This window comes from Puma concolor, chromosome B3 (assembly GCF_028749965.1).
Source record: "Puma concolor isolate L17-30 chromosome B3, mPumCon1.1.hap2, whole genome shotgun sequence".
NCBI lineage: Eukaryota > Metazoa > Chordata > Mammalia > Carnivora > Felidae > Puma > Puma concolor.
This window is the reverse complement of record NC_141672.1, coordinates 28,921,515-28,947,640: the sequence shown is the minus strand read 5'-3', so window position 1 is coordinate 28,947,640 and position 26,126 is coordinate 28,921,515. Positions and strand designations below refer to the sequence as shown.

The following is a 26,126-nucleotide window of genomic DNA, read 5'->3' as shown; positions in this document are numbered from 1 at the left end:
ATTGTTCTTGGAGTGGGGGGGGTGAAGTATAAAAGGCTGCTTTTGGCTATGTTCTCCCCAGACCCACTCCCAAGAAATTATGGCTTGCTGTGTATCCTTCCAGAAGTATATATGTACTTTTTAGTACATAGGAGATCATACATAGGCCACCATGGCTTTTTTTTTTTCCTGCCTTAATAATATATCTTTCCAGGGGTGCCTGCTGGTTCAGTCAGTAGAGTGTGCAAGTCTTAATCTCCAGGTTGTGAGTTTGAGCCCTATGTTGGGCGTGGAGGTTACTTAAAAAAATAAATTAAAAAAATATATCTTTCTATATCTGAACATACAGAATATCTCATGTTTATTGTTATTAAACTAGTCCCCCCTCCTCCAGAGTGCCCTCCTCATACATGCTGTTTCTTTTTTTAAAAAAATATTTTATTTTTTAAAGTCATCTTTCCACCCAACATGGGGCTTGAATTCACAACCTCAAGATCAAGAGTTACACGCTCTACTGACTGAGCCAGCCAGGTGCCCCTTATTAAACTAGTTTTATTTTTTTTAATTTTTAAAAATGTTTTTATTTATTTTTAGAGAGAGACAGAGTATGAGCAGGGGAGGGGCACAGATAGAGGGAGACACAGAATCTGAAGCAGGCTCCAGGCTCTGAGCTGTCAGCCCAGAGCCCGACGTGGGACTCGAACTCACGAACTGTGAGATCATGACCTGAGCTGAGGTCGGACGCTTAACTGACTGAGCCACCCAGGCACTCCATTAAACTAGTTTTAGAAATGAAATGATAAATATACTAGGCAAATAGTAGTGAAAGGAATGGATTTCCAATTACTAGACTAATACAAGTATGCATGACTGCTTGTTTTTGAGGGAGCTTAGTATAGTGGTTAAGAGCCTAGACCTAGAGCATTTTGGATTCAAGTTCCCACTCTGTCCTCATAAACTCTGCAACTCGATAAATTACTCAATCTCAATTACTCAAGCCTCAATTTTTTAAATCTGTAGAGTGGGTTTAATCATGGCACCTCTCTTGTGGATTTGTATATACTAGAAGAGAAATGCAGTTAATGAGTTTAGTGGTTTAGTACAGTCCCTGGGACAGAACAAGTTATGTACATCGTTCAAATCTGAAGCAGCCACATTTTGGGCTCCTGGCTGGCCTGGTCAGCAGAGACTCTTGATCTCAGGGTCATGAGTTCAAGCCCCACATTGGATATAGAGCCTACTTAAAAAAACAACAACAAGAACAAGGTGTAGCCCCATTCCTAAGGCTAGAACAGATGTATAGGGATCTCCCTATATGTGCTTATAGGATAGCCCTTAACTGATAGCACTGAATTCTTTTATCCTGGAAAGTGAGAATAGATAGGTCCAGGGATCTCTTGCTCTCCATTCCCCTTTCTCCTATCACAAATTGACCACAGTAAAAAATTTGAAGGTCATTGCTTATGGCAGATTGAACCTTGGACCTTGGACACTAAGCTGCTGCCCAGGGTGTCTATATGGAATTCAGCATATAAAGCACTGAGTTTGGAGTTTGAACTTCTTACCCTAAATCTGCCATCATCTTGCTGTGTGACTTTGAACAGATTGATTCTTCTCACCCGAGAATTTCTAAGTCCCATCCGGCTTTAGGATTCCAGGATCCTTTTCTGATATCTAGGATTCTGGTTTTGATTTCCAGGATTAAACAGATGTGGCTACGGGGAACTTATGTCCTTAGAAAGCTGCTGGTTAGTCTGGTTTTGGTGTTTGGTCTGCTTGGGAAAGCAGAGTGCTGTTTAAGCATTGCAGGTTCTGGATCAGAAAGGCAGGTTCAAACTTTGACTCAGCCACTTCTTACTTAGGCATATTACTTAACTTATCTGAGCCTCAATTTCCTTATTATGTAAATATGGGGTTAATAATAGTACTTACCTTAAAAGTAATACTTACGCTTTTTGATCCTTCATTTTGCAAATATTTGTTGAGCATTCACTGTGAGCCAGACGCTGTGCTAGGTACTGGAATACAATTATGAGAAATAACAGATGGACTTATAGTCTAGCATGGAACACAGACAATGACACAATCTAAGCTAGAAAATATAAAATCGCAACTGTGATAAGTGTGGCTAAGATTTGCAAAATGGTGTTATAAGACTCTATAACACAGGGATCTTTTGTGATAATGAATTTCAGGTAAGGTTTTCTTGGGAAGGGGATGTTTGCATTGAGCACTTAAGAGTGAAGAGAAAAAGATATGACTTCTTTGAAAGACCGAGGTATTTGATTTTAGAGCTTCCACATGACATTAGTGAAGCTTACATTCTAGAACTACAAAGTGGACTCAACCCTCTTGAAAGGGAGACCTGGAGGAGAGCTGGGAAGGGAAGAGATTAAAGCTACTTTCTTTAGGAGTCACATGCTCCCAGAGTCAGGGTCAGACAAAGTTAGTAACTGTGGTTAGGGGAGAGGGGTAGGGAGAGATGATTTCCCTGTGAAGGTCCCAACCTCTAGGGCATCTCTCCTTCAGCATATCTCGGTCAAAACTCATGAAGTTTTCATGAACTGTTTCAATTCACTGACTTCTCTCAACTCCTATACCATTTAGGGCCCTATATAATTTATCAATTGCTGATTAAGGTTCCAATAAAACAAACAGATAAAATAGAATTTATTAGAAGGAATTTATAAGTTCAATTTTTACTTATTTTAAGATCAGTAAATGAGAAAAATGAGGCTGTTCTAATAATGTGAAAGGAGGAAAGAAAGAAAGAAAGAAAGAGGAAGGAAGGAAAGAAGGAAGGAAGGAAGAGAGGGAGGGAGGGAGGAAATCAGGAGTTCTGTTGGCCTCGGAAACCAACTTGTTTCTTTATTTTGTTTTGACTATAAAAGAACTCCAAAATACTAACTGATTCAGTAGTTGCAAATAATAACAGTTTTAGCTTGCAATGATGGGATATTCTTTAATTAATCAAAGAGGAAAGAAGAAAGAACATTTATTCTAAGACCTGCACAAAAATGAGCTAGTCCAGAGAACAAGCTGGCTTCCTGTGTGTGTGTGTGTGTGTGTGTGTGTGTGCGCGCGCGCACATGTGTGCGTGCAAATATATACACCAGCTCAAATATTTTATGAATACTATATTATCTGCTTGATTATATATTTTTATTCCTTAAAACAACCCTATAAAGTAATTATTATTATCATCCCCATTGACTGTACAAGAAAATTAAGGCTCAGAGAGATTTCATTTCTGGAGACATGAAAGTCTAGATACACTAAAAAACCCATTTACTGAAAACAACTAAAACTTTGGGGTAAAATAATTGTAAGCCATCAATGATCTGGCAAGAAAGTAAAGAATCTACAGAGTAAAAGAAGGAACTAAGTAATTAAGCAGACTATTGAAGCTCACTGTCACCCTGAGGATGTCTTCTCATCTTAGTAAACTTAAGTTTGAGATTTTACAGACTTCCGGGGCTCAGGAGACAAAGCCTAAGTGTTCCAAGGTTCTTGTATGATTTGAGAAGAGGGTAAAAATATTGATTTATCATAGATTTCAATCATTTAAGCATGTGGACGTTTTTGAAGATAATCATTAAAAGAATAATGATAGAGAACATATCTTCCAAACCAGTACCAGAAACAAATGGAATGAAAAAAATTTCAAATAATGCAAAAGAAGTCAAGAAAGGGGGGGGGGGGAAGGAGAGATAGAAAGGATGAGACAAATGTAGTGTACAAATTACAATGTAGAAATTAATCCAAATATTGTTTACTGCAATTACAATAAATATAAATGGATTAAGTACTACAGTAAAGGATTCATATATATATATATATATATATATATATATATATATATATATATATAATTTATTATCAAATTAGTTTCCATATAACACCCAGTGCTCATCCCAACAGGTGTCCTCCTCAATGCCCATCACCCACTTTACCCTTTCCCCCACCCCCATCCACACTCAGTTTGTTCTCAGTATTGAACAGTCTCTTATCGTTTGCCTTCTTCCCTCTCTGTAACTTTTTGTCCTCCCTTCCCTTCCCCCCTGGTCTTCTGTTAAGTTTCTCAGGATCCACATATGAGTAAATACATATGGTATCTGTTAGGATTATCAAACTAGATTAAAAAAACAACCCAGTTATATGTCATTTATTATTTATTTATTTATTTATTTATATATAAAGATTTTATTTTTTTAAAAAAAGGGGGTTACACCTGGGTGACTCAGTCAGTTGAACAACTGACTCTTTGATTTTGGCCCAGGTTAAGATCTCACAGTTTGTGGGACAGATTCCTACATTGGGCTCTGCGCTAACAGTGCAGAGCCTCCTTGGGATTCTCTCTCTCTCACTCTCTCTGTCCCTCCCCCCCCCCCAAAATAAATAAATAAACTTAAAAAAAATAAAAGAGACACACCCAAAACATAAAAATACAAACCAAGTGGAAAATAATATGCTAGATAAGCACTAAATAAAAAACTCTGTTGTAGCTATAGTAATAGTCAAAATGAAATCTAAGGCAAAAAAAACCCCCAAACCCACAGTATGATTATAGATAAATGGAGTCACTGCATAATGACTCAAATACAGGAAACAAAGTGAGGGTTGCTGGAGGGGAGGTGGGTGGGGGGATGGGATAAATGGGTGATGGGCATCAAGGAGGACATTTGTTGGGATAAACACTACGTATTATATGTAAGCGATGAATCACTGGGTTCTACACTGTATGTTAACTAACTTGAATTTAAATAAATAAATTTTTTTTTTTAATTTTTTTTTTCAACGTTTATTTATTTTTGGGACAGAGAGAGACAGAGCATGAACGGGGGAGGGGCAGAGAGAGAGGGAGACACAGAATCGGAAACAGGCTCCAGGCTCCGAGCCATCAGCCCAGAGCCCGACGCGGGGCTCGAACTCCCGGACCGCGAGATCGTGACCTGGCTGAAGTCGGACGCTTAACCGACTGCGCCACCCAGGCGCCCCTAAATAAATAAATTAAAAAGAAAGTTTAATCCATTAGTCAAACAATAATAGCAAAGAGAAAATATTCCTAATGACATAGCCCTCAAAAAAGTTACAAAGTTATAAGGAAAAACCAGAAAATCCACTATCATAGTGGGAAGTTTTAGCACAACAATTAATAAATTAAGCAGATGAAAGATTAGGAGAGTATAAGAAATTTGAAAAACACAAGTAATGAGCTTGGTCTAATGGTAAAATATAGACAATTGTACCTAAAAGTACAGAATACAACCATAATAAAAATATATTGTGTGATTTATAACATATATATAAGTAAAATGTATGACACTAATAATATAAAGGCCAACAGTTGGGAAATGCAAGTATACTATTGTAAGGTTCTTATACTCTATGTGAAGTGGTATAATATCAGTTGGAAATAGATTGTTATAAGTTAAAGATGTAAACTATACACCTTAAAGCAAGCACTAAAGTAACAAAGAAGAGTTACTGCCAACAGAGACAAAATAGAAGCAGAAAAATATTCCAATAATCCAAAACAAGACAGGAATGAGGAAAAAGGAAACACAGAAGAGATGGGGCAAATAGGAAATAAACACTAAAATAATAGTTTAAGCCCAATTATATTAATAACCATATTAAATGTAAATGATGTAAATACTCCAATTAAAAGGCAGAGAACATCATATTGGATTAAAAAAAAAACACGACTCAACTAAATGATGCTTAAAGAAATACACTTAACAGATAAATGCACATATGAGGTAAGAGCAAAAGGATGGAAAAAGACATACTGTGCTACCATTAATCAAGAGAATGCTGGAGTGGCCATATTGAGCAGATTTCAGAGCAAAGAATATTAACAGAGATGAAGGTTATTTCATAATAAGAAAGGGGTTAATTCATCAGGAGGACATAAAAGTCTTAGACATTTATATACCTTAATTATAGAGCTTCAAAACACCTGAAGCAAAAACTGATGGAATTGCAAGGAGAAATAGAAAAACCCATAATCATAGTTGGAAACTTTAATACCCTTTTCTATATCCATTCCTTTTACGTGCACACAGACCATTTACCATGAAAGACCAAATTCTGGATCATAAAGTGACTTCAATAAATTTAAAAGGATTCAAATCATATAAAGTATGTTTTGGGGGACACCTGTGTGGCTCAGTTGGTTAAGCTTCGAACTCTATCTTGGCTCAGGTCATGATCTCATGGTTGGTGGGATTGAGCCATGCATTGGGCTCTGTACCGACAGTGTGAAGCCTGCTTGGGATTCTCTCTCTCTCTCTCTCTCTCTTTGCCCTTCCCCTCTCTCAAAATGATAAAATATTTAAAAAATAAAGTATGCTTTCTGGCCATAATAGATTTAGTATGGAGTGCAATATTGGAAATCAGCAACAGAAATATATCTGGAAAATCATCAAATATTTGAAAACTAAACAACACACTTATAAATAATCCATGAGTCAAAAATAATACATGTATTAATAATTCAAAATTAGAAAGTATTTTGAACTGAATAAAAATGACAACACAACATATCAAAACCTGTGGAAGGCCACTAAAGCAATACTTAGAAGAAAATTTATAGCACTAACCACCTATATTAGAAATGAACAAAGGTCTCAAAATGATGACCTCAGATTCCACCTAGAAAAAGAAGACAAATTAAATCCAAAATAAGCAGAAGAAAGGAAATAATAAAGATTAGAACAAAAACCACTAAAATAGACAACAATAAAAGAGAAAACCAGTGAAACCAAATGCTGGTTCTTTGAGAACGCCAATAAAATTGATAAACCTCTGGCCAGACTGGGAAAAAAGAGTAAAGACACAAGTTACCAACATTAGGAATGCAAAAGATAACATCACTACAAATTCTACAGATATCAAAAGGATAAAAAGGAAATATTATGAATAATTATGCTGATAAATTTGACAACTTACATGAAATGGGGAATTTCCTTAAAAGACACAAGTACCAAAACTAACATGAGAAAAGCATATAACATGAATATCCTTGTATCTATTAGAGAAGTTGAATTTGTAGTTAAAAACATTCCCACACAGTGTGGAGTTTCCTCAAAAAATTAAAAATAGAACTACCCTATGACCCAGTAATAGCACTGCTAGGAATTTACCCAAGGGATACAGGAGTGCTGACGCATAGGGGCACAGGTACCCCTATGTTTATAGCAGCACTTTCAACAATAGTCAAATTATGGAAAGAGCCTAAATGTCCATCAACTGATGAATAGATAAAGAAGATGTGGTTTATATATACGATGGAATACTACTTGGCAAAGAGAAAGAATGAAATTCTGCCATTTGCAACAACATGGATGGAACTGGAGGGTATTAAGCTAAGTGAAATAAGTTGGGCAGAGAAAGACAGATATCATATGTTTTCACTCATATGTGGATCTTGAGAAACTTAACAGAAGATCATGGGGGAAGGGAAGGGAAAAAAATAATTACAAACAGAGAGAGAGGGAGGCCAACCATAAGAGACTCTTAAATACAGAGAACAAACTGAGGGTTGATGGAGGGGTGGGGGAGAGGGGAAAGTGGGTGATGGGCATTGAGGAGGGCTGTTGTTGGGATGAGCACTGGATGTTGTATGTAAGCCAACTGACAATAAATTATATTTAAAAACAAAAACAAAAACCTTTCCATAAAGGAAACTCCAGGCCCAGACAGCTTCACTGGTAAATTTTATCAAACATTTAATGAAGAAACACTACTTATTCTACATGGGCTCTCAGAACATGGAAGAGAAAGAAACATTTACCTATTCATTTTATAGGACCAGCATTATCCTGATAACAAAACCAGACAAAGACATTACAAGAAAACCAAAGACCAATATCCCCCATGAATACAGATGCAAAAATTCTAAATAAAATTTTAGCAAATCAAATCCAACAGTACATTAGTAGGATGATACATGATGGCCAAGTGGAGTTTATCCTAGGAATGCAAAGTTGATTTCACTCATATCCATCAGTAATTCATTTGAGAGAGAGACAGACTGAGCATGAGCAGGGGAGGGGCAGAGACAGAGAGAGAGAGAGAGAGAGAGATACAGAATCCAAAGCAGGCTCCAGGCTCTGAGTTGTCAGGCCAGAGCCTGATGTGGGGCTCAAACTCACGAACTGTGAGATCATGACCTGAGCTGAGGTCGGGTGCTTAACCAACTGAGCCACCCAGGATCCCCTATTTAGTTTATAAGTTTACTTATTTATTTTGAAAGAGAGAGAGAGCAGCGGAGGGGCAGAGAGAGAGAGAGAATCCCAAGAAGGCTTTGCCCTGTCAGCAGTCAGCATAGAGCCCAACGCAGGGCTTGACCTCACGAACATAAGTTAACATCAAGAGCTGGACGCTTAAATGACAGAACCACCCAGTTGCCCCATGAGCCAATTTTTAAAAAATGTTTATTTATTTATTTTTGAGAGAGAGAGAAAGAGAGCATGACAGGCTCTGAGCTGTCAGCACAGAGCCTGACGTGGGGCTCAAACTCACAAACCATGAGATCATGACCTGAGCCAAAGCTGGACGCTTCACCAACTGAGCCACCCAGACGCACCCACCATGAGCCAATTTTAAAAAATAAGTGTTAATATATACACATCCCCCTTTTCTTTTTCCCTGGAGGACTCTGGCCTCTACACTCACCTATTACTCATTTCTTCCGCTCTTCAAGTAGGGCAAGAAGGAAACAAGTGTTTGGAGAGGAGGGGAATGAGAGGTGGTGGGTCAAGTGGGGCCAAATGAAGAATCCTCCCTCTGTGGTGTGAGGAATGGAAAGGCAGGAAGCAGAGTGAGCAAGCCTCTCCATCTCTCTGAGCCTCAGCTATTAACTTGGAGGGATGCGGACAAGAAAGGGAAGCATATCAGTCCCCATGAGGTAGATCATTCTTAGAATCAGAGCCCGAGAGTGGTCCAAGGCATTTAGAGATCATCCCCCCTAGTTCACTCTCTCTTTAAAGAGATGACACCTCACACCGTGGTGGCTGCCAGAGGGGAGGGAGGTGGGGGGATGGATGAAATAGGTGAAGGGGAGTAAGAGGCACAATCATCTTCCAGTTATAAAATAAATAAGACATGGGGACGTAATGTACAGAATAGGGAATACGGTCAATAATATTGCAACAACTAACACAGATAGTAACTCGACTTGTCTGCGGTGACAGTTTTGTAATGTATGTAGATATCACATCACTATGTTGTACATCTGAAACTAATACAATTTTGTATGTCAATTATTCTTCAATAAAAATAAGTGGACAATGCCTGAGCAACGAAGTCACCTGCCCAAGGGCCCACAGCAAGCAAGGGGCTGAGCCACGTGACTCCCAGCCTAGCTGTGACTCAATCTCCTCTGTTCTCTAATTAGGAATCTTGGAGCTGCCCACGGTGACACACTCCCACCCGTTCTTGTGGTCTCTAGGGATGGCCATACCAGGGAATGAGAGACACAAAGGACCGGCTGGCTGCATCTTAGAATCCCCCAGGGAGCTTTTTCAAAATTCCAATATCTGAAGCCTACCCCAGACCAATTCTATCAGGATCTCTGGGGGACGGGGCCTGAGTGTCAGTACTGGCTGAAAGGTCCCCTCGGTGATTCTAATGTGCAGCTGGGCTGTGAGCTACTGGCTAGGCAGCCCAGGGATTGCCCAGCTGCAGCTTCACGTCACATTTTCCCGTCACATTTTACTCCCCACCCCCATCCTGACTCAGGGCTGTCCTTTCTTGTCATTCTTTGTGCTCTGCCTAGGATGAAAGAGCCAGGGAGGAGGCTAGCCTGGCCAAGAACACCTGCTCTGTCCCTGCACTTGCCCTGGAGTCGGGCACAACTTACCCTTCTCGACGCCTTCCCATGTGGAGCTGGTGCCCCATTGAAGCAGAAAATGCTGGTGCCCTCCCTTTCCCCCAGTCTGACCTGTCTTCTAAGACTTCCTGCCTCTTTAGCCTCTCATCCCTTCTCTATACCTCCAACCCCCGACGCCCTTCCTTTCTCAGTCTTTCTTTATCAGAAGTTCCAAGCTCTTTTCTTGGTTCCCTTCCCTGCGTGCAGTTCTCCCTCCTGCATCAGTGGCTGAATTGAGTTGCTCTCTGGTGCTTTTCTTCAGGAAGGGGACGTGATTCTTTTCAGTAGATGACCTGGCTGCCCCAACCCCATGCCAGCAGGGAGCAGCTCCCCAGATGTCGGTCACTGCCAGTATCACTGACTTCAGATGTCAAGAGAGGAGGCGTGGCCACCTCTCACCCTATAATACAGCCCATGTCCCCTTTTCTCTTCCTTCTCTACCCTGCCTGAGAACATTCCTGATGAGAAAACTGCAGTGATAGCCCCACAAAGGACAGAATCTTCTCTTGAGGCCCTACTATGTGCCAGCCATTAAGACTACAGAGATGAATAAAGCTGTCCTTTCCCTCAAGGAATTTATAGTCAAGTAAAAGGTAGAATTTTTTTTTGCTCAGGGGAGAAAGGAGGGTGAAAGTGTGGTGTGGGAAAAGAAAATTTTAGTACCTATCACGTGCCAGGAAAATACGATCTTCTTATATGATCACAAAATTCCATGTAGAAGATGCCATTCCCCGCCCCCCCCTCCCCCCCATTATATAGATGAGGCAATTGTGGCAAACAAGGTTAAACAACTTGCCAAGCTTACACAGCTATTAAGGGCCAAGATCAGGGTTTGGACCCACATCATTAGACTTCAGTTCCACTGTTTTCTAGAAGTCTGATGGTTATACCATACCCGATCCCAGCACCCTTCACCAGACTGAACCCTGGGGACAGCAGAAACCTCAGAGTTAGAGGCCTGGCTTCTTGTCCTGGCTCTGCTGCTAACTAGCTGTGTGACATTGGACAGTCACATCTCCTCTCTGGGCCTTGGGTTTCTTACACATAAAGTGAGGGAGGTAGACTAGGTAATTTAGAGGATCTTTTTCAACTCTATGCTTTTCTTGATTCCATTTCCTTTCCCCAATCAGTTATGTATTCATTTTGCTTCCATCTTATAAGAAGGGTCACTGGAGCTCGGGGGTGGGGGTTGGGGGTCATGCCATCAATTTCTTGCTGGGTTGGAGCTGGGACCCACAGTCCAGCAGCTGGTACACTGCAGTGTTCATCAGTCAGGGCTGGGTGACTGCAATTAGACTCCCCCAGGAGGCACTGAGAGTCCTGGCTGCAGGATTCCAGGAGCCAAGGCTATGCCCCTGCGTGAGCCACCAACAGCCACCACTTAGTCCATGAAATCAGGCTGAGGGGAGGAGAGGATGGCCCAGAACTAGTCACTGTGAAGCCTCCCCAGGCGTTTCACGCTTTTGAAAATGGCCCTGAGAGAGATGCTATCAGGAGGCGTATTTAATGGGTTTTGGAAATTGGCTAATTTTGTTGCAATCGTCTGGATGTTGCCCGATGCATGCTAAGTATCTAGGGCCAGTGTGGGCTTGTGAGTAGGGCCAAGGTGTCCAAGGCCTTCAGAGATATGTGGCACAGGGAGGGCAGTGTGGAATGGCTGGTCATTCCTAGTTGCCTGAAAGATCCCAGGTGACCTCAGGTCATCAGGCTTGGTGTTGGGTCAGTGCCCTCTGCTGCTCCACAAGGTGTCATCCCTGCCTCCCTCCTCCCTGCCTCCCCATTTCACATTGGCTCTCCCTCACCTTTCTCTGCAGGGCCTCCCTTCTCACCTTTGCCCATAGCCCCTGCCTCCCCCCTGCCCCCAGCCACCCCCAAGTGGAGTTCTCCCTAGCCACCTTCTCCCATGCCTTGGGTCAATAAACCACCAATACCCTGTACTGAGAAGGAACACAGAGCTCTTTGCACGCCTGATTCACCAAGAACTGCTCTTCCAGCCCCTCCCTGGGCCTCTGGCACGTTCTCTCCATCCTTTGGGCCCTGCCTTTCCTCCTCCAGAGACATTGTCATCCATCAGCTCTCTGCCTCACTGGTCACAGTTCCTTCTCTGGCTGTCTTCAGCTGGGTTGTTTATTTTCTTCCTTTCTCATCTTCCTACACCCTCTTCCTCCCCTCGTTCCTGGATTTGGGTTTTCTGTAGGTTCCTTATCAGGGTTGTCCTGCAGAATGGGGCAGAAGAGAGGTCCAAAGCAATGCACTCTTTGATCTTTGAGGAAACAGGGCTACAGCCTCCTGCAGTGATGCTGCTTAAAGGGTCCAAGATTTGGAACCAGAAGACTCAGTGTCAGAACTAATTCCGGGAGTTTTGGACAGGTTCATTACCCTCTCTAAGCCTCAGTCCTCTCATTTATGACATGGAGCTGTGGTGGCCAAGCGAGAAAGTAACAGCTATCATTTGCTGAGTGTATTTTGTATGTTTGGCTCCACGTTAGGCACTTGCGAATATGCTTGCATTTCAGTATGTTTCTGGAAGTGCTTTGTGCATTAGAAAGTGCTATGTGAATGCCAGTTACTATCAGGAAACCAGAAAGCCATAATGCTGGCTCTCCTTTGTACCCAGAAAGTGATTACATGGGCACTTTCGAACAGTTCTGTTAACAAAAATTTTATACATACATCATCTCATTGACGTTCACGTGACTACTCTGAAGTAGGTAAGCAGATATGATTAGCCCCGGTCTATGGATAAGGAGTCCCAGACTCAGAAATCGGAGCCCAGACAGCTCTGCCTGTTTTCTCCACTTGCCTCAGTGCTGGGAAGTACACCTGTTCCACCTCACCTGATGGTCGGACGGGTGGGCAGTGTGGGAGTGTGCGTGCGGCATAGGCAGCATCTTGAAAGACGGAATGGAAGGCCAGGTGGGGAAGTTATCTGAAACAGTCCCAGTGGAGCTCTGAGAGCAGAAGAGTTTTCCCAGCTGGCTGGGGGGGTCTCCACAGGGAAAGGGGCTTGGTGGGGAGAGGCCTCAGGATCAGAGTGTTGGCAAGCAGGCTGATAATGGACATAAGCCAGCAGGAAATGGGGCCACCTAAGAAAAGGATGGTGTGTCACATGAACCAACTTTCGAACACGGGGTCTAAGCCTGAGAGCCTAGCAAGGATTTGTTCTCTCTGCTAACCCCAGGCCAGATCACCTTCCAAACCAAACCACACCTGGTATCCTCAGGCCACAGGGCCAGACTCTGTCCGGGAGCCTGTGTGTGACCCTGTAGCCCCTTCCAGGGAGCTAGCGTAATTATCCAAGCCTCAGCTAACTCTTTGCCTCCAGCCACCAAAGGCCACTGCTCATTCCTAAACGGGCTGAGTCATGGTGCCAGCCTGTGCACATGGACCAGGGCTCCCTCAGAAGTACGAAGAGCGATCAGGGTTGTTGCTGACCCCTTCAGAAAGGCTCCAGTCCCCCCATCCCCAATAGCTCACTGCATGGGCAGATTCCTTTGAAAACTACAGCCAGGGAAATCTACCAGGCCCCAGGATATATAGCTCCTTCTGCCAGCTAGACTCTTCATTACTCTTAGACCCACTGCACTCTGAGCTTCCCCTTCTGACCTCCCATAGCCCCTCTCCCTCCAAAATTTCCCCTGGGCCCCTGGGTTCTCCCTCCCCTTCACCTCCATGGCCTGATGCACTATGACTCTTCCCTAAGGGGCACAGCTTCCCTTTGGGCCATCCTAGGTGGAAACTACCGTTCTCTCTCAGCGCTTGGGCTCAGGAGATGGGATGGTGACCTGAGTTCAACAAACCACTGAACACCACCCTCTCTCCTGAAAACCAGCTCCGGTGGGTTCCTGCCACCTGCTTTCCTCGGCTTTGATGCTATCATGGCTCCACCTCATTCATGGAATGACATCACATTTACATGGACTACCTCCTCAAGACCTTGGTTTTTCCATTGTAGTCCCCCCTCCCCCAACTCCAGAGCCACCTCCTGAACCTAGTCATCTTGGAACTGCCCCTACCTCTGTAATGTTAAATATCAATGTCCTACGGGCTGGCCATGATCCCATTCCCTTTGTGCTCTCCACAGCCTTTCCTGCAACTGTCTTGTGATATCATTGCTCCTCTGATTCCTTAGCCTTTAATTTTCTCCCTGTATCAACCCCTTGCATTTATCCCTCCAGCCTGGAATCCCTATTCTATTTCTTCTAACAGCCTCACGTCCATTGCCCCCTTATCTTTTCATGACACTCTTTTGGCAAAGCCCCAGCCCAAAGTTAATTCAATTATTTGCCTTCTCTGCACTTTCTCTGCACTATCTAGAGTACTGGGTGTTGTGGGGAAAAAAAAAAAATCACACAGCTGCAGACTGAGGGGACTATACAATTATAGCCTCCATCACAAGTGTGCCTTCAAAGTGGCCCAGAATTTTCTTCCCTGCCTTTGTCTGCTCTCTCCCTAGAGCCCAACATCAGCTATTTCAGACCTTCTCATTCTCAAGATACCACCTTTCCCAACATGTTCCCCCCCACCTCCCCAAACACACACATTCTCCATAGATAACTTTAGGAGGAAGTAAGAGTCATTTGGCAGAAATCCTGTCAACATCCTGCCTTCAAACAGATTTTATCCTTTCCTTTTTCGCTCTCTGGTCACAAGAGGAGAGACAGGGGTCCAGATATCTCTCCTAAGAATTTAGGCTAATCCCTTCAAGTGCTTTGGACCCTCTCCCTGACCACCTTCTAGAAAATCTCATTTAATTGATTTTCCATGCATTTCTCCCTAAGTTTACAGTTCCTCCTCTCTACTTGCTTCTCATTAGCATTTAAACATGTTTGGGATCCACTCTTTAAAAACAAAACAAAACAAAACAAATCCTCTCCCTTAACCCCATATCCTTATTTCAATCCCTGTATTCATTATCTATTGCTCATGCAACAAATATCCCCCAACATTTGGAAGCTTAGAATAACAAACATAAAGTAATAAACATTTATCATTTCTGATACACAGTTTCTGAGGGTCAGGAATGGGATCAGCTAAGCAAGATGGCTCACGTCTCTCATGAGGCCGTAGTCAAGATGGGGCAGCAATTATCTGAAGGTCTGACCTGGGCTAGAGGATCTGCTTCCACCATGCTTCAGTCATATGGCTCTTGGCAGGTGGCTTCCACTCCTCATGACAAGGCAGCTAGCTTCCCCAAAGCGAGTGCTCTGAGAGGAAGCAGCTGAACAGGAAGCTACAAAGTATTTTGTACTCTACTCTTGGAAGTGACATTCTATCACTTCTGCTGTATTCTATTGGTCCCACAGACCACCCTGGTATCATGTGGGAGGGGACTGACAAGGGTGAAACTACTAGGAGGTGGGGTCACTGGAGGCCATCCTGGAGGCTGGCTACCACACCCCACTTCACAGCAGACCAATTCAAAGAGTTGTGCCTATTGGTTGTGTCCACCCTGTGCTCTCACCTCTTCACTTAGACTGTTCTTACTGAGTCCCCAGTGACTTCCTTAGTCTGAAATCTAATGGCTTCTTCTCAGCCCTTATCTTAGGAAGGCTCTGGAACATTGCACCATGTTGAGCCCTCCTTCCTTCACACTTTCTTTTTTGGCTCCTGTGATATCATAAGGTCCTGATTCCCTTTACCTTTTGGCTTCTCCTTGGTTGTATTCACATACTTCTCTTCACCTATCCACCCATCCCTTAGGGTTGCTTCACCTCAGGGCTCTGCCGGGGATCCCTGCTTTGAATAGCATCTGGCCTCTGTCAACCTCATCTCCCACACTCCCTGTGCCCCTGCGCTCTCCTTGTCAACCCTACAGAAAGTCCCATGGTCCCTGCCCTCTTCCCACTCCCATCGATTTAGATCAGCACATCTGGGCTACTCTTTGCCCAGTTTTGGATCCCTCAACCCAAGGAGGTGGGGAGAGACCTGAAGGGTAAAGGGTAAAGCCATAAATTAACATGGGGAGCAAGTGAAATTCATCAACCACAGATGGAGAAGCGTGAGGGGTGATTCGATTACTGTTTTTAAGTCTGCCGAGGCCTCTTGTCTTGAGAAATATGACCAATAGCTCTGTCTTCCCCATGGACCAAATAAGAACAGGCTCAGTTTTCATAATGACAGAAATGACAGATCCAGGTTGGAGACAGAGAAACGTTAAATGCCAGGAATTAGCTAGAGCAATGTGGAGTCTGATCAGCAGATTTTTTTTTTTTTTAAGTAGGTTAGGATTTTGCACATCCAGGATGATTCCTGCATAGACCAGGCTGAGGGTGGGCAGGTGGTGGATTGGGTAGCCTGCCACACCCCAGGATCTCTACTTTCCGTGGCTGAATGAGAGGCAAGTCCAGGTGGAGCTGAGCGCAGAACCCATATCCTGTCCATTTCCAGCAGTGGAGTATGATCGCGGCAGCCCCTGGGCTACAGGACAGGTTCGTTCTGGCCTGCAGACTAGATACTGCCACTTGGTTGTAGCAGTCCTTGAAAGAGGCCAGAGGCTGGCGTTCTAGGCAGGCAGGAGTGGAGTAAGGATGGGTGTGGCTTGGTATTTAGGAGAGGAGCACCACCAGGGAGAGTAACCTCGGCTAAGGGGCTGGTTGGAGCATCACCTCCTTCAGGAAGCCCTCTCTGCTACCCCCAGGCTGGCTTAGGGTTCCTCTTCTGTGCTCCACAATGCCCTGTGCTGCCTTGGTCCTTAAATGAACCCTGTGGTACTGAGATGGCCTAAGCATTTGTCTCTCTTTTTTCATCAAACTGTGAGCTCCTTGATGGCAAGAATTGTTTCGTTGCTGTCTGTCTCTGGGACCTGGCACAGAGAATAGATAGAGAAGCGCTGGGTAGATCAGTCTTGACTTATTGATGTAGGGGACAAAGGCCTTGGGGGACTTTGAACTACATCCAAATGTGCTCCCCCCAAAGGTGACTTCAATGTAGCTCAGGAGAAAACCCTGTCTTTTTGGAACCCTATTCCAATGGGCCAATTGAAGAGATGACCCAGAGAGATCTGGGTTCTTGTCCTGTTCAGTCACATGTATGACTGATTATCACATGACTATCCTTTCCCCATGCCTCAGTTTCCTTATCTGTCAGATGGGGGTGATGCCCCCACAGTTTCACAGAGGTGACTTGAAAATCAAATGAGATCATGGGTGTGCAGGCGGTAAAAACATCTAGAGAAAGGTCTTTAAGACTTATACAGAGGTAAGAAGTTATTAATAGCCTCATTATTATTCTTACCCAGAATGCCCATGGAAAAGCAGCATGTGGCAGTCCCAGCCCCCGCACCCCACCCTCCCAGACTATTTCTGTCCCTGGAAAGCAGGTTCTTGGAGTGGTAGTCCCCGCTTTGCCACTGTGGGCGGAAGGAGGTCAATGTCAGGCAGGGCTGTCCCCCTTCCGCCCCAGTTCTCCAGCCTGACCCTCCTTGGGCATTGCCAAACCCTTTGATTTAGAGAGTATGGCTGACACTGGCACACCAGCCATCTGGAGGGTTGTGGGTGGCATCTCTGTCACTTCATCTGATGCTGTGGTGGTGTTGGTGAGGTGCCGAGGTAACACCCCATTCAGGCTCAGGTGCAAGGGGAGGCAGTTTCATTCTCCTTCTGCACTTCCGGGGAAGGGTGAGTGACTCAAGGTGGCTCATCCTATCTGTCTTCCTGCTTTTCTCCCCATGGGTCCTCCACCGCCTACAGCGCACCGTGCCTGGAGAGTGGAGAGCTTCAGCTGGGAGTGGGGACAAATCCAGGTTTCTCTCCTCCCCCACACCACTCCCTTCCCTGCCCTGCAAGCATGATGCTTGTGCACATCAGCTGGCCTATTACTACGGAGCAGCAGAGAAGCAGGCGGCCTGAAGACAGGCAGAAGAAATCCAGATGGGTGGGGTCTGCTGGTGACCTCACCCTCCACAAAGTTCTGGAGGCCATATCCAGGTTCTACCGGCCAGCAGAATCCCTCAGGACGGAAGCCCTGTGGGCTCTCAGCAGAGGGCCTGACCTCCCCAACCTTGGGCCTCATCTCTCCATTTCCCCTGACCCCAATGCTAACCTGTGAACACGGCACGAGGACAGAACAGAGCTGTGGAAGTGGGGGCTTCACTGGCTGTGGCAATAACCAAAGCCCCAGGGTCAGCAAAGCAGTGGGGCCCGAGGAGAGAAAGCCAGGAGAATATACGTGAGGCCCAGGGAAGGCTGGCATCTGGAGCGAGATGTGAGGCTCAGGCTCCACCTGCCCTGTCCAGGGTTCAGTCCGCAGGAGGAGGAAGGCCAGCAACACTCATTGCCAGTCTCATGGGAATGGGCCACTGTCAGAGAAAACACACTCGGCTGCTGCTCGAGGAGGTCTCCTAACTCTGCTTGGCTACCCCTCCCCACTCGGCCAGCCAGGTCTGCTCACTGCTGACTTAAAACGCTGCCCTCAATTCTATCTTTAGCTCTGGCTGCTGGGAGCCTGAGTGACAGGCAGGGTGGGGGCTTGTGCTGGGGTGGGAAAAATTTGCTCAGGTTTGCTGAGAAGGTGGCACTGACGGTAAGGAGCAGGGCCCACGGCGGGCTGCGTCTGTGGCCAGCGCGGCGGTGGGCACGGAGCTCCACCGATAGTGGCACAATGGGGGGGTGGTGGCGAATGCATCCAAGCGCGAATGAAGCAGAGGCCCCCAGAGGAGAGGATGCGAGCGGGTCCACTCGGTCCATAGATCAAGGCACGGGCCCCGCAGGAACTCTGCATGATCTTGGAAAAGGCACTTCCCTTCCTAGTCTCAGTTTCTTCATTTGGAAAAAGGGACCAGATAAGCAGTTTTCAGCCACCTTCATGGACCCCCACTACTACGTCGACCACCGCTTCGCACCCCTCCATCCCGCCCCCATAAAGAAGGTGCTGCCACCGGGCTTGATTTGGAAGGAAGGGAAGTGACGGATTGACAGAGCTCTCCTACCCCTTCTATCAGGGTTGAGTCGTTTTTATCAATTCTGGATATTGAACTTCCTGAAAGGACGCCTCTCAGACAAAGGGCAGCTCAGTTCCCCAAGCGCATGCAGACTTGAGGAGGCGGAATGAAATTGCTTCTTGCAGCAGGTGGCAAGAATAGCCCCTCAACAGTCTCTTATCAGGACTGATATAAAAATCCCCTATCTGAGCAATAAAACACTGGGCAAGCGCCCATCCAGCCAGTTGTCTTTTCCAATAGGAGAAAGTGAAGTGCCCAACAAAGGACGGGGAGGGGTCGAGGGGAGGCCCTTGCAGGGCTGTAGGAGGTAGATCGGGAGGGGCTGACCAGAAGATGATCCAACCCCCAGGTGGGCCTAGCGGAGAAGCAAGGTGATGTGCAGCTGGTAAGGAGCCTTGAGGCAGGGAGAGCTCAGAGACCAAGTGGAGTCAGGATCCCTCTGTCCTGTCTGTCCTCAGGTAGGAGGGCACGGCAGGCCTTTGTTGGAGGTCCTAAGGGAGATCTAGGAGCCTAGCGTCCTGGGACCTGGATGCCAGCGTGGGGTGCTCACCCAGTGGAGCCCAGGGAACAAGGTCATTGGCAAGTCAGGAAGGCCCTCCGTGGAGAGGGAAGTCCGGCCCACCAAACTTCTCATTCTTCCTCTTGGCCTGTCTTATGAGAGGAAGAGGGTATGACTGGGACCTTGGACAAGTTACTTTAACCATTATGGACCTCCATTCCCTTTCTTATTATATGGAGATAACCTTTGACCCTGCCTACACCACAGAGGTGTTGTGATCAAACCAGATTACAGATGTGAAAGTCTTCCTTTTTAATTATGAAAACCGCTTTAGAGGTATTCTTCCACGGCCAGAGGGCTGGGGTCTAGCTAACAGGTCCCTGCTTCTTCTGGGTTCTTCTTCCTCCTGCTCTTGCCAGTGAAGCCTCCTTCGAGCTTCCTTCCTTCCCAAAGGCAACCTCCTCCCACACCCTATCTTTCCCAGCCTTTACCCCGGTCCAGCTTCTGGTGCTGAGCTCCCAATAAGGAGAAATTCCTGATTGAATTCCCTGCTCCAGTCTCCCAGCTCCAGCTCATCCCACACACTTCGGCTGGAATCTTCATCCCTCTCTGCTTGGAGGCCTGCTGTGTGTTGAGGTGTGCGTCCCACATCAAGCCCAAGTTACTCATCAAGGACTGGCACAGGCCCGCCTGCTTCTCACTGACCCGGCCACCCCAGGCGCCAACCCTGCCGGGGCCCCTCTGTAAGCAATCGGCTTTCTACTTCCTCTGGCCTCCACGGCCTCCAAGCTACCCCTCCCCTCCACCCGAAATGCACTCTCCTTTCTCTCTTCTAAATCAAGAAAATATCCTCTGAATACTTGGCCGGATATCCCCCTGCCAGGGAACCTTCTCCAAATAGCTTCACTGAAATCTTGACCTCCCTTCTATTTCTAGACTAAAACAGGATTGGAATCCCTGTAGCATGTGTACATGTGAGGTGTGTGTCTGTGGGTTCCGGTAAGTCCCGTGAGAGCCATCCTTCCCAGAGGGACTGTAGCCATTGGTTCCCCGTGGTGGGATGGGTACAGGTCACTGGCTGACTGGCAGACTCATTATGTAGGAACACGATCAGGTCAGGTTTGGTGTTGGGGAAGATGGCAGGACAGCATCAGGTGCAGAGGCCAAGGTTAGTTTTATGACAGTGAGACTTCTCAGAGCCTTTTCACTGAAATGTGGCCACAGGGCATCCTTTTCCTATTCTTGTTCTTGTTCTTGTTCTTCTTCTTCTTTTTTAAGTTTATTTATTTTGAGAAAGAGAGAGAGAGAGAATGAGCAGAGAGAGAGAATGAGCAGGGGAAGGGCAGAAAGAGGGAGAGAGAGAGAATCCCAAGCACACCCCACACTCAGTGTGGAACCTGACGCGGGGCTCAATCTTATGACTGTGAGATCACCACCTGAGTTGATATCAAGAGTCAGCCACTTCACCGACTGAGCCACCCAGGCGTCCCTAGATCTGGCAATTTAACCCAGGGGAACCTTTAGGTGCTTTCCAACCCTGTAATTTCTTTCCAAGCCTGCAATTGTTCTGGTTGGAAAATTAAAATCCCTCTCTGCCAGCAATTAATTTACCAAAATAAACAAGAATTCTGTTTTTCGTGACAAAGACAGTCCCTGAATGGCAATCTTAGGGCCTCCGGATTGCAATTTCAAGTGGGTACAGCCAGAGCGGTTACAGTTTGCAGTGATTTATCATGGAGGTTATGAGAAAAGGAGAAAATGCAGTCAAGAGGGAGTGGAGAAGAGTGTTGCCCAGTTCTTGTCCTCATCTCTAACTTCTCTGGCAACAAGTCTCATGCCCTTGACTCTCCCCCCACCCTACTTTTTTTTTTTTTTTTTAAACCACAGATGATTCTTGTTTTTCCATTCTGTCCTATTTGGCTTATTTCCAGCCCTTTCCTGACAAGGTTGCAGCCTGGCCTGCTCCTTCCAAACCGCATCACTGCCTGCTGGCACCTCCAAGCATTCCTCAATCAGGACTCTTGTCTTGCTACCTTTTGCCAGTGGGTCTGGTCCTTTCATTAGACTGCTGGTTCTGGGCTAGTTGATCTGATACGTTCTAGAAACAGTATCCAGACTGCAGAGATGCAACCTCGCTCTTTCCCCTTCCCTGAAAACCAAATGAACAGGCTCAGATGCATTAGAAAGCGTGGGGGCAGCCACGGATCCGAGAGAGTCAGAGCTCCTGAGCAGCTGGGAAGAATTTGCTCAGGTAGGCAGAGTCAGGGGTTTGGGGGTGGAGGCTCTGAGTGGCACCAGCCAGGGACCATTAGAAATGATGTCGGGGGAGTTAAAAAGCAGCGATTAAGTCTGAGAACACTGTCTCCTTCATCTCAGCCCCTGCTGAGAACCAATCCCAATAATTGCCCGCTAGGATCACCAGTGGTTGTTCCCCAGGCTCAGCGCACTCCTTTGTTAGGTAGATTACGAGGGAAGAGAAAGGACCCACCAGCCTTCTTCAGACACGGGCTCTTCCCACTTCCTGCTTCCTACCGCCTACCTTTGAGAATTTTGTTCTTCAGGGTTTTCCATCTACTCTCGTCTCAAAGATTCCCTGGGCCGGACACTGGGCAAGTATTCACCATGCATGGTTTCAAGATGCCAAGTGTTAAAAACAGGCACAGCCCTGTCTTCAAGGAGCTCCCGGTTTCTCCTGGAGTCAAAGCAAACACAGATGATAATGGAGACACGCAGACTAATTTCTTTATGAGCAATGCAGGAAGTTAAATTCTCTTTGTACTTTCTGCTTTTCATCTCTGTCTTGCTACCTCCCTATCGGCCCCCCCACTATTCCTTCGTGGAAGAGCTTAGACACAACACCCCACGGAGCCTCTTTATCTAGATCCTCTCCAGAGAGACACAGAAGTGGCCCCAACTCTCTCTGGAGGAGTGGGTAGGCAGAGCAATCTTGATAATAAAATCCAATGACCAATTTACAGACTGCACTGAGAGTAAGTTGTTTGCTATGGATGCAGTTCAACACTTAACGTCTATTTATGTTTGAGAGTGAGCGCGAGTGGGGGAGGGGCAGAGGGAGAGGGGGGCAGAGGGCCTGAAGCAGGCTCTGTGCTGACAGCAGAGAGCCCCATGTGGGTCTCAGAGTCACAGACCGTGAGATCATGACCTGAGCTGAAGCTTAACCGACTGAGCCACCCAGGGGCCCCTCAGTTCAACACTTAATGTACAACTGTAGGGCACTGTGCTTGGTGCTTTGCAGGAGTGGTAAGCGGTACAAAAGCACGACAAAAATCTTCTAAAGAGTATACCCTCCATGCATGTGTGATATCGGATTTATCAAACTTCAATCATACAGAATCCTGTGGAATATAGTTCTTTGAGGTATTAACGCTTCTCAGACTCTTTCACGGAAAGATCACTAAAGTCATTAATGTCTTTCAAATCTCATGTGTTTTTATAATCATATGAAATTTATATTCTACTCTGTATCAGTATTGGTTTCAATATAAAATGATTCTCTTCTCCCCCAATCCCGCAATTATTAAAGTCTAGTTATAACTGAAGAAGTAGGAAAATGAGACAGTAATCCTGTCTTTCGTAGCCCAGCACCCAAAGTACACAAGTACTGAGAATCAAGGTAGTAGATATTTAATTCTCCCTCCTTCCCAGGCCACCTGCTAGGTCTGCCCTTGCCAGGTGGCTCCAATCTTTCCATTTTTCCTCCCTTGGCTCCCCACTTCTACAAGCTTGGAGAGCCTCTTAGTTCTGGGACATCCCTTCTTTTTACGTCTTTCTCAGGGGAGGCTGTCCATTTGGTTCTGGCCCCTGTATTTGCTATTTGTTTTTGGTTTTGGACACACAACCAAATTTAGGCCCAAGGCAAACACATAGTGGCCAAAAAAATCATTTACCGTTCCGTTAGCTAACTCATATAAAAAATATTTATTGGCCACCTGCTCCTTGGACTGAGAGCTGTTTTAGACACTGGGAATACAGTGATGAGCAAAATGGAAAATGTTCCCTCCCCCAGAGGGACAGACATTTAATCAAAGAATCGTTACAGTATGTAACTCTGAACTGTGCCATGAGGGGAGAGGACAGGGGGCTCTGAGGATGTAGACCAAAGCACTTGACCTGATCAGGGGCAGGTGGTCGGGGAGGGCTTCCCTGCGGCAGAAATGTGAAGGATGAGTCGGGGTTAACTAAATGAACGTGGACGAAGTGAGAGGAGCTTTCCGCGCAGAGGGAACAGCCATGTGTAAGAGTCCCGTGGCTGAGGGAGGGGAACTCAGCCAATATGAGGAACTGAAAGGAGACCAGAATGGCTGGAGCATAGATGGAAAGGAGAAGTAGGTCAGATAGGTTGGGAAGTGGTGGCCAAGATTCTAAAGTCCAAACAGATCATTTTAGCTGGGTATGTATATACACTGGGTGCCCGGTCAGGGCATAACCAAATATGCTTACTTAGTTTTAGAGTCAATTAAGTGAGAGGAACTTTAGGTAAAAACAAGTTAACCAGCAGTTCAGGAGGAGGTCAATTCACTACAATAAATATTTCAAAAAGTCTCAGAAGACAAAGGGCAGGGACATGTTTGCTGGCTGAATGAGAGAAGGGTGAGTGAGGGATGAATAAAGATCGAGAGTGCAGTGTTAGACAACTCCGTTTCCAGTCTGGCTCCTAACAGAAGCCTGACCTGGCTCTGCCTCTTCCAGACCAAGTCCTTCTTCCTTCTGGTTGCCTGTGACTGGCATTTGTCCCACCTGTGACTGGTATTGTCACACCGTATCACAGCGATGGTTTGCTGCGTGCCTCTCCCCCTGCTTCCCGAAGGCAGGGACCTTGTCTTACTCATTCTTACCACGCCAGGCACAAAATAGGGCCTCAGTAAGTGTGAGTTGAAGGAAAACATGCTGTCTTGCCCATATGGAGTCAACTAGACTGAGTAGTGATCAGGATGACAGAGGGAGAGGTTGCCTAGCCTTCTATACCCTCGGGACTAAGCAAACATTGCTGGAGAGCCGGCTGCATTAAACATCTGCTTTGTGGCCAAATCTTAAACTTGTTCTTAGAGTGATCAAATCCAGGACCTTGGTTTTTCCTGTGGGTTTTCCTATGTGTGTCCAGCTCATCAAGTCAATAGGAACTAAGCAGGAAAATCCAAAGGATGAATTGCCAGCCCTCCACACTAGCCTGTGATATTATCCTGAGCGTGAGTAGCTTTTGTATTTCCCAGCTACCATGTGCACACCCATCATCTCCTTTTGTTCATGCACCACCTCTATGAGATATTCAACTAAAAAAGGCTAAATGATTCATCCAAGGTCACATGGCAAGTCAGGCCGGGAGGATTTTCTCCTACGTTCATTCTGCTGCCTTATTCCCTACCCCAGCTCTTTGCTTTACCTACCTTGTGAGGAGACAGTTCTCAGCAGCCACAGTCTGGGAGAGGCTCTGGTAGCTCTTTGGGCCTTGTTTCTGCTGAGGAAGCACAGGCAAGCTCTGGTGGGAAGCTGAGGTGTGTGTGTGTGTGTGGGGGGGGGGGTTGGGGGTGTGTAGGGGTGGAGGATGTGCCAGGGGCTGCAGGGATTTAGCCTACCAGAGAAGGGAGAGATTTGGATAAACCAGATCTGCTTCCTCTCGCCTTTCCAGAGGCGAGCTGATAGGATGTGCGGCTACAGAGCCATCATCATGACCCAGACAGGAGAAGCCAGGAGAAGTCAGGAGGTTTGCTGAACTGCATTGAAGACAGACAGCATCCAGGAGGGGAGGGGGAGCCATTTCCTCCTGAGCCCAGAGTCAGGCTCGAGACAAGCTAGTGTTGTCAATGAGTCTCGGACGCAGATGACAGCTGGCTTCTGCAAGATGTGAGCCGAGTCCCGCTCTGGAGCCACCCACCCAGGACAGGGCACTACTGTGCCTTCTTCAGGAGAATGAAACCAAATCAACCATCACTCTTCCCGTCCCTTTGGAGACCAAAGCTGCTATAGAACTAAGTGGTCAGATTCAAAACCTAAAGAGTCATGACATTTTTCTGTATTAAAAAAATTCATTAAATCACTGCTGAGTGCTGAATTTGGGGCATTTGCTTAAATATGAAAGGGCAGTAGGAAGGTAAGCTGACACGCAAAAATTACACATAAAAAAAGAATGTGGTTAAGCGTCCTAAAGGGAGGATTCGGATTTGCCTTAACGAAGGCAAACCACAGGGAAGACCATCGGAGGGAACATAAGTCTTGAATGGCACCTGGAATTAAATTTGGAAGACAAATCCACGGCAAATGCCTAAGATTCTAGGCCATTGAGCAGTTTCCATGGCTGCAACCTTCTTATCCGGGAGGATAATAATCACCAGGTACTTATTAGAGTTGGGCGCTGCACTGAGCACTTTGCATAAACCACCTCAGGTCATGGTTAGAACCGCCCCGAGGTGGGTATTCTTATCCTGTTTGACAGCTGAGGAAATCGAGGCCTTCGGAGGTTAAATAACTTCCCAAAGTCAATCAACGGGAAAGAGTTGGAGGTGGGATAGAAACACGGCTTGTATTTAAGATTTTAAATGTTACAGAAATCTATAGATAACTATGTTCCAAAAGTGAAAATCTCCCCACAGATCCTGGGGAAATGCTCAGTTGTCCCGTGGAGCTGTGCGAATGCTGGGTGGCATTGCTCTCTTTCTGTGGTGCCAGGCTCCTAGACTCTAAAACTCCCTGGGAGGGGCTGAGACCAATAACTCCAGGCAGATGGCAAGATTAGGAGGGGAAAAAAAAAAAAAAAATCCAGGCCAGGCATCTCAGAATTCTGGGAGAATCAGGTGAAAGTCCCCTGGGCCAAA

General features: G+C 45.9%; 1 long non-coding RNA gene across 1 annotated transcript; it reads right to left on the bottom strand.

Annotated features, from left to right (window-relative positions):
• Nucleotides 1-423: 423 nt before the first annotated feature.
• Nucleotides 424-24,784, bottom strand: LOC147579837 (uncharacterized). Its single transcript, XR_015252195.1, has 3 exons — nucleotides 24,702-24,784; nucleotides 21,836-21,988; nucleotides 424-1,997 (listed from the first exon to the last, which is right to left on the bottom strand). It is a non-coding gene; the product is annotated as an uncharacterized LOC147579837 (long non-coding RNA).
• Between the last annotated feature and the right edge of the window lie 1,342 nt (nucleotides 24,785-26,126).